This window comes from Octodon degus, unplaced genomic scaffold (genome assembly GCF_000260255.1).
Source record: "Octodon degus isolate 3935 unplaced genomic scaffold, OctDeg1.0 scaffold00012, whole genome shotgun sequence".
In the NCBI taxonomy this organism is placed as follows: Eukaryota; Metazoa; Chordata; class Mammalia; order Rodentia; family Octodontidae; genus Octodon; species Octodon degus.
The window spans coordinates 808,081-818,258 of NW_004524588.1; positions in this window are offsets into that span (position 1 = coordinate 808,081).

The following is a 10,178-nucleotide window of genomic DNA, read 5'->3' on the forward strand; positions in this document are numbered from 1 at the left end:
AGGCCTGAGAGGGTAGTTGCCTTGAAAGCTGTCTCTTCCAGGGACTTTTATAGTGTAAAACCATGTGGGGCAAAGGTAGAGAGAAAGGGGGAACTCGCTTAGGTGGATGTGGGGTGGGACAAAACTATGGCCAACCAATGGGATTACAAGCACCATTGCTCAGGTAAAGCTGATTAAATCCAGTATCAAATGGGAAAGCGAGTCACGTAGCAAGCAGTCATGAATACGGGACAGGGTCTCTCCCTGTTGGGAATTGAAATATGGGACAGGGCCTCTTCCCTTTGGGGGTTGGGCTAGTGACTCAATAGATTCTTTTTAGGTGATCAATACCTATTTAGAATATCAATCCCAGGTGCTAATCTTTTAGCATTTGTTTGCCCTTTAGGTCTTTAGGTCTGACTCACAGCAGGAGCATCTGCCCCTCCCACAGTTGTAAGGCATCTCATCTTCTGTGCTGTCTCCTTTGATGGCCTGGCCCAGTCTGACTGCCTATAATATTTCTATCTAACTTGGCTGCCTGCAATATTTTCTTTAATGGTTCCTTTTCATTATATTCATTCTTTGTAACTTTTTGCACTTCATTACTTGCATGTTTATCTATTTAAGTCTTTTAAAAGTCACAATCTTTGTCTCTGCCAGGGGAAACACATTCATGTATGATAGTGTGATGGATCACTCAGGATAGCAACCAGATCAACCAGATTGGAATTTGCAAAGCCATTTATTACTGAGGTCAGGGCTCCCGGTCTGCTCTCATGAAGGAGAGGACCAAAAGGTGGAAGCCCAGGAAGCAGGAAGGGGTTTTACACCTTGGAATCACATTGAGTTTGATAAGCAAATTTATTGTCTGACCACATTCAGTTTGGTAAACAAATTTATTGTCTGACACAAAATAATGCTTTCAGAGTGATTAGGACCACGACTCAAACTACATTTCCTGGGGCTTTTGTTTCAGTTTCTGGTTAATTTGCACCTGAGTACCTGCTGGCAGCCTTGCATAGCCTGGAGGTTACAAGAAGTTAAAGCCCATTTAGTTTCCTTTAAGTTGTCTCTGTAAGCTAACTTTGCTGACAGGAATTGGTGATGGTTACAGGAATTTTATCTAGCAAACAGCAAGAAATAGCCACTAGTTACTAAACAACTTAGAACAGTAGTAAGTATACATTTTTACACAACAGAAAACACAAGATTTACACTTATAATCTAAAATGTGAGTTGATCCATTACAGATAGTATCTCTAGCACCAAGAATCCTGCCTGACATGCTGTGGGTACTCAATATATAATTTTTTAGAATTTAAAAATGGAAAAAATTATACAGAAGTATAACTAAAAGACAAGTTTTAATTGTTTTTCATAGCAGAAAACCATACCAAATGCATGCCTTTCAAGAAAAAGAATAAGTCATGTCATGATGAAGAAGATAGCATTAAATTTTTTATATTAATGTTCAACATGTGCATAATTCTTGTAACCTAAAAGGAAGCACAAATCTTGAATAATTTCAAACTCAAAATGATTTCCTTACAACTTCTAATGATTTCAGTGAAAAGAACATTATTTTCAACAACCCATTATAAGCCCCAGATTAAGAAACAAGGAAAATCCTGAATTTGCTAAATTTCTTTCACTGTTGCAACATTAGCCAATATGTGATCCTTGGCAGGCAATACCCACCCATCATTATTGTTCATTTTCTATGTTGATGACATAAATGTACCAGAAAAGGATGGATCTCATAAATGTAGAGATTCAGCGCAGATGTTCAAAGGGCACTGAGCTTTGTTCATGTTGCTTAATGCAGCCTCCACATACTGGATTGAGAAAGCATCTTGGGTAACTCCGACTTTCAGGAAGAACTCTCATGATTAGCAATTCCAATCCCCACCTCTCTTTTCCCAAAAGGAATGAGGGAAGAAAAATCAGTTTCTTATACTGTCACTGTACTTCTTTATTTATTTATATTAATAGTGATTGATATATCATCTATTTTTATCATCAAATCTCTTGCTCAGATTAAGAGTTAGAGTTAGGAAAGATGGGGTATGATTGAATATTATCACATGCTTTCAAGAAAACTTACATTGTTTTTCTTGACTCTCATTTTCTTTTATTACCTTTTCTTGAAAAAAAATACTTCAAGGAGAATATAGTAATAATTGATATGATACAAGAAATGTTACACATTTAGAAGACCAAAAATGACAGGTATTTCAAGCATGGTTTTAGTATTGTACGTTACTGTCCTCAATGTAGTTGCTTAGTTCACAGATATCAACATAGAGAGTTAGTCAGGTTTAATATTCTACCCATTAACTGCTAATTTCAAAAACCTGATGGAAATTCTTAAGACTATTGCCTTTTCCAACTTGTATATATACATGTATGGTTTTTCCCCTACTTTATTTCCTAACTTTTCTCCTTTCTCGCTCTTTGTTGCTTAATCCTTACATTCTGTTTCTTTCCATTTAACTGTGTCTGTTATGTTTTTATTTGTTCTTTTGAGTTCTTACACTAGGGGGACAATATGATATGGGGTCTACTTTATTTCACCTATGAGTATAACTTCAAGTTCCATCCATTAGCTACTAAGCTTTCAAATTTTTCTTTATAGTTGAGTAATACTCCACTGTATAAAAATATGACATCCTTTTCATCAATTCTTTGGGTGACGAGCATTTTGGTTGTTTTGGCTATCACAGATTGTGCTGCTATAAACATGGGCACACATATATCACTATGATATGATATTTACGGGAAATTCGCAAAAGTGGGATAGCTGGATTGCATGGGATTTCCAGTCCTATTTTTTTGAGGAGTCTCTCCACTGATTTCCATAACAGTTGCACCAGTCTACATTCCCACCATAAGTGGACAAGGGTTCTTTTTTCCCCTAAAGCCTCTCCAACATTTGTTGTTGGTTGATTTTGTTATGATAGCCATTCTTTCTGTCTGGGGTGATATGGTACCTCAATGTTGTATTCATTTGCATTTCATCAATGGCCAGTGATGTGGAACATTTTTTCATGTACTTTTTTGCCTCTTGTATTTCTTCTTCTGAAAAGAGTGTGTTCATCTTGGATGCCCATTTTTGGACTGGGTCATTGAATCTGGGGGTCTTAATTTTTTTTGTTCTTTGTAAATTCTAGATAGATCTTTGTTGGAGTGCTCATTAGCTAAGATTTTTTCCCAATTTGTGGGTTGTCTTTTTGCTTTGTGAATAATTTATTTTGATGTGCAGAACTCCTCAATAAGAGGAGGTCCAAATTGTTAATTCTTTCAAGTATTACCTGTGCAGTTTGATTTCTGTTCATAAAATGTTTGCCTATACCTATGTCTTCAAGATTTGCATGTAAATTCTCTTCCAGGAGATTTAGAGTTTCTGTTTTAATGTTTAGATCTTTAATCCATTTTGTCTTTAATACATTTTAATAGACCCAGGTCTAGTTTTAGTTTTTGATATGTAGAGAGTCTGTTTTACCAGCACCATTTGTTGAAGAGGCTGTCACTATTCCATTAAACATGTTTGGCCTCTTCATCAAAGATAAAATGGCTTAGTGTGTTTGTAGTTGTATCTGCATCTTCTAATTTTTTCTCTTAATCCTCAGGTCTGTATTTTGCCAATACCATGCTGTTTTTATTATTGCTTTTCTTTCCTTTTTTTCCTTTGTTCCTTTCTAACAACTATTTTCCATTATTTTTATTTTCTATTCCACAATATGACAGCCTCACTTTCTTTTCTTCCTTCCTCAGAATTTATGAATGCACTTTTCAAATTTTGCTTCTTTCAATTGCTAATATCCCCACTCTTTGTATCTTTAGTAGTAGAACTACTAAGTTTTATGAATCTTAAGATAAATAGTTAAGTTTACACCATTACAACTGAATACTGTACTATTGTTAATAAAGTTATAGTTGTTCCATCTAATAAATATTTACTATAGGTCTATAGTAGGTCAATATTTGTTTTGTCTTAGGGTTCACAGCATAATTCTAGATCTCTTTTATATAAAGTGATTTTTAAATTTTTTATTTGTGTATGTTAATGTTCAGCTTATGTTTAATGCTAAAATTAATGGTGCTTTCATTAATTTTAGTAAGGCAACATAGTAGTTGCTATTAATGATTTTCTTGAGATGCCAATATCTAGAGGGCCTTGGAATCATTAATGGCCATTAATGTGGCCATTACAGGAGAACAAAGTTTTGAGTGAAACATTGCATCTTCCCATCCCAAGTAAACAGAGATGCTTGGGTCCTTGGGCAGAAGCAAAGGTTAGTAGTTAGTTACATAGAGGCAAGCTCAGTAGTTTGTCACATTCAAAGGATGATCTTGAAAAGTACTCAATAAATAAATAGTTCTCAAAGCTGGAAACAAAATTTCTACAGTGATCAACCCATAAAGTAGCACTAAACAATAAAGTAAATAAAAGTAAGAGAAGACAAACTAACAGAATGCCTCCCAAAACACTCAACTCCCCTAAAACAGATTTTTTTGAAAGCGTGGATTGAACTCAAGCCCTTGTGCTTGCCAGGCAAGTGTTTATTCTTCTAAGCCATCTCCCTGGCCCTAAACTTTTTCTTTTTTTTTTCTGAAACAGATTTTTGTGGTGTGAAAAAGGACGAGAAAACATTTGAACCTGAGTTATTAAAAATGTTATCAAGAGACATAACAGAACAGTTTAATAAGGCAATTGGCAGGTTCACAGAAAATATAAATAATTAGATAATGGACCAACTGAACAATCATCAGTGAGTTCTAAAAAAGCATATAGAAGAACTAAAAAGCTAAGATAGAAAGCTTTAAGACATTGTAAAACATGGATGGCAAGCATAGAAATAGTGTATAATAATATAGGTCCAAATAAAACCTAAGGTGATTACAAATTTTATGGAAAATATTGATAGTGGAAGCAACCAATGTCAGGACAGGTTCTCCAATTAGAAGAAAGTCCCATTTTTGTGACCATTTACGAATACACCAAGATAACATGAAAAATCTTCCCAACAGTTCCTAGATGAGGCAAAGAAGATTCATCTAAGATTAATTTAAATTATTAAATAATCAGAAGATAACAAAAGACATAAACAAGCTGAAATGACAGGAAAAAAGTTTTCCAAATAAGGTAAAATGAAAAAATATTCAACATTAAAATAAGAAGAATTGCTATGGTGTGTGTCTAGTTGATCTTCCCCCAAAGCCTCATGTAGTCAATGAGGCTGGTTTCTAGAGTTTGATTAATTCATGATCTAATGCTAGGGTTATGAGTGTGAGCACTATACCCACTCTAAGGCAGTTAACCTGAGAGCTATATATGGATATGAGAGATTTTCCTCTGCTTCTTTTGTTGCTGCTGCCATTGCTCCTCCCTTTGTTCTTACTATGAACAAATGCCCTCTGCCATGTGGCACTCTGCCTTGGAATCAGCCAAGTATAAACTGTGTACCAAATAAAACTTTCCTTCATTAATTTTGAGTGTCAGGTATTTTGTCCCACCAATGAAAGAAAAGGAACTAAGACAAGCATAAACAAAATTAAGTATCCATGATCAAAAAATAATCTCTCCACAATACATAATGCTCACAATTCCTGAGGTCCAATACAAGAACAGAATCTATCTATCTATCATCTATCTATCTATCTATTTATTTATCTAATAAAGTGTCTACATGGTCTCACTACACAGATCAGATTCATAGCAATCCTTCCTGTTTTTCAGCCTCCCAAGTGCTGGGATTACAGGCATGGACCACCAGACCGTCTCAATCGCTGTCTCAGTGTGCCTTGGGGGCAAGTGCATTAATCTGCGGAGCTATCTTTCCAGCCCCCAGAATCTTAAAAGTCATTAGAGAAAAGCAGTGAATCACTGATAAAGAAAAATCCATTAGAATTGCAACATAATTCTCAGTACAAAACTTAAAGTCTGATAGAGCTTGGATTGAATTATTTCAAGCTCCAAAAGAAAACAATTTCCAACTCAGGCTGACAAATTCTACAGAATTATCTTTCAAAATTGCTGGAAAAATAAAATACTTTCATGATAAAGAACACCTAAAGAAATTCATGAACAGCAGTGCAGTACTCCTAAAACTATTTAAGAACACCCTAGAAAGAAAAAAATAAAGCTAACAAGGACAAACTGCCTAAAAGAATGAAATGAATGACGAGAGTGAGAAGTTACATAGAAGAGGAAAAATAGGGAATCAACAACAAAAAATAAGGCAATGACAAACATAAGAATACATATCAATTAATTACTCTGAACATGAATGGTAATTCCCCAATCAAAAGACAGAGTGACAGAATAGATTAAGAAATGAAATTCAGTTGTATTTTGTATGCAGAAATAGAAAAACTGATCAAATGAAGCAAAGCAAGTCACTACATATTCATGAAATCAGAAATCCAAAAGAAAAGTAATGATTATTAAACTATATGCTCCAAAGAATAGTGTTCACAACTTCATGAAGCAAATATGACTACTGGACATAAAAGTTCAAATAAACATAAACAAAATTAAAACAGGGTACCTCTGTACCCTATAATCACAAATGCACAGATCAATTAGAAAAAAAAACCAGGGCCAGGGAGATGGCTCAGTAGAATAAGCACTTCCCTGGCAAGCACATGGGTCTGCGTTCAATCCCCAATTCTGGAAAAAAAAAATCAGCATGGATCCAACTTTTCAAGAAAATGGACTAAATGCATATTTGCAGGATGCTGTACTCAAGAATAACAGAATGCATATTCTTTTCACTTACACATGGAACTTTATCCCAAATGGCCTACATACTAGACAATAAATGAACTTTAACTAAAGGTAAAAGAAATAAAATCATGACACACATATTATTAGACCACTGTGCAATGAATTATAAATCAATGATAAAATAAAATACAAAAATTATAGAAAAGCATGGACAATATGCTCCTTACTGAATAAGGATTAGAGAAGACATAAGGGTTAGAGAAGACATCAGAAAGGAAATCAGTTTCTGAAACTAAATTGTAGTGCCTTTATAACATGTCAGAACTTAGGAACTACAATGGAAACAGAGCTAAGAAGAAAATTTGTATATGCAAATGTTCATATCACAAAGACAGAATTCACCCAAACAAAAATCTAATGACATACTTCAAGTGCCTTAAAAAAGAGGAACAATTCAACCCCAACTTACTAGTACAAAGAACGAAATTCTTAAGTTCAGGGTAGAAGTAAATGAAACTGAGATAAAAAAATAATAGAAGCAGTTAAAGAGTTAAAGAGTTGTTTCTTCAAAAAACATCAACAAAATAAACACCTTTTAGTCGATCTAATCAAAAATGGTGAGAAAGGACCCAAATCAATGCAATTAAAAGTGAGAAAGATAAAATCAAAGTGGAGGCTGATAAAAAGAAAAATATTACTAACAACTATTTCACAGACCTGTACACAAATAAAATGGATAATTTAGAAAAATGTGCACTCTTCTAGATATACATGAATTAATAATATTGAACCAAGTGAAGTAATTGTCATAACATACTAACTAAAAAAGCCCAGGACCGGATGACTACACAGCAGAATTGTATAAAAACTTCAGAGAAGTTTTAACATCACTACTCCCCAACCTTTTTAATGAATTGAAATAAAAGGAGAGCTCCTAAAGCCATTTCTGCGAGCCACCACTACTCTAACTGCAAAACTACACAAAGAACCAAACAGAAAGAAAAAAATAGTCCACTATACTGCACTTACAGAAATCCTCAAAAAGACACTTGCAAACAGAATTCATAATTCATCAAAAAATCATGCATAATGACCAAATAAGTTTCACCCAAAGCAACAAAGAGAGTTCAATGAACACAAATCAATAAATGTAATGCATCAAGTCAAATGATGCATGGAGAAAAATCACATGATCATCTCGAGACACAGAAAAAGCCTGTGACAAAATAAAACATTCTTTCATGAAAAAAAAAAAAAAACTAAAGAAAAGTAGGCATAGAAAGACCTTATCTCAATGTGATAAAAGCTATTTATGGTAAACCTACTGCCAACATCATATTGAATGAGCAAACTCTGAAAGTTTTCTGTATAAAATCAGGAACAATTCAAGTGATAAGATATCACCATTTCTATTTTATATAGTATTTGCAATATTTGCAAGAGTAAGTAGACAAGAAAAGATGGATATATATATATATATATATATATATATATATATATATGAATGGAATAAATAAAATAATCATTATTTACAGATGACATGATCTACACAGATGACAAGAAATTTACCAATACTTCCAAGAGTTAATCACCAAAGGCAGCAATGCTGTAGAATACAAATGAACACACAAAATTGAATATACACAGGATAGCTCAGATAATTGTACTACTAATTTCTATCACTTCATTGAAAAGAAGAGTTATTGCTTATATAATTTGATCAGTTTGCATACCTTTATCAAGTAATCTGAGCAACTACCTTGAGGATAACAATATGTAGTCTAATAACCATTGTTAAGTTCCTATCATCTTGTTTTGAAATTCTCTATTATTTTTAATAGTTTTTCTATTAAATAAAATAAAATGGCAGTTCATATTTAAGCATGTTTAAATGACTCAATAGGATTCCTATATGCTAATAATGAACACAGTGAGAAATTTTGACAAGAAAACATTCACAATAGCATTAGAAAAAAATAAATAATTGAGAGTCGCCCTCACTAAGGAAGTGAAAGACCTTAATAATAAAACTACAGTATTCTGAAAAAGGAAATTGAAGAAAACATCAGAAAGTGTAATAACATACTCTGTCTCTGAATATACAAAATTAATACAGTCAAAATGATCACACTTTTTTAATTAATATAGATTTAATGCAACCCCAATTAGAATTCCAGCCATATTCTCTAAACTGGAGAAAACAATCTTAAATTCATCTACAACAAAAACAGACCTAGTATCACACAAGCAGTCCTTGGTAACATGAGCAAAGCAGGCAATATCACAATCCCAAACATAAAATTGTGTTATAAAACTTCTTTGATGAGCACAGCATGGTAATCCTACAAAAACAGGCATGAAAATCAATGAGCAGAATAAATAGTACAAAAATAAACATGCAACATATTCAAGTATTTTACCTTTGACAAATAGAAAAATAAAACACCACACACTGGAGGAAAAAGATAAACTCTTTAATAAATGACATTGTGAAAATCAGCTACCCAAGTAAAGATTAAATGTAAACCTACATCTCTTAACATTTACTAAAGTAAAGCCAAAATGTATCAACAAACTAAATGCTAGTGCAGAAAAATTTAATTTACAGGAAGACAAAAAAGGTAAAACTTTTGAAGTCACAAGCACGGCCATGCAGTTAAAAACAATCTACAAATTGAGAATTGCGGATTATTCCTCAGATATTGGACTCATATCCAGATTACTTAAAAGACTTGAAATTTTAGCCTCCTCCCCAAAATAAAAGACTGAATTTAAAAATGTGCATTTACTCAATCAAAAAGTGGGCAAGTGAAATGAATATTCTCAGAAGTACAAATGACTAACAAATACATGAAGAAAAGCTCCACATTTCTGGCCATGAGAGAAATGCAAATTAAAACAACTTTTAAGTCCCCAGCAACAGTGGCTATCTCCAAGAAATTAAATAACAATTGCTGCTTAGACAGTGAATAAAAAGAAGCACTTGTACACTGTTGGTAGGAATGTAAGTTCCTTATTAATTATGAAAATCAGCTTTTTGATTCTTTAAATCACTAAAACTAGAAATATCATTTGGTCCAGATATTCTCTTCCTCAGTGCCTACCCAAAAGAGTTTAAAAACATGTTAGAGCTATACTAGTATATCTGTGTTTATAGCAGCACATTATATAATAGTAAAATATTTGAAGCTACCAATAAGTCAATCAATAGGTAAATGGATAAAGAAATGTAGCATTCTAAAATACTAAATATCATTATTATTTTAACTTAATTATGAGCAACTTATATATTTTAATTTACTTATATGCACCTGTAACTACTTATATCCACTCATCTTTTATTTTTTTTTTTTATTTATGAGAGAGAGAGAGAGAGAGAGAGAGAGAGAGAGAGAGAGAGAGAGAGAGAGGTGTGTGTGTGTGTGGCCAGCTCAGTCCACCAGGGGGCGGGGCTGGCTGGCATGTGGTG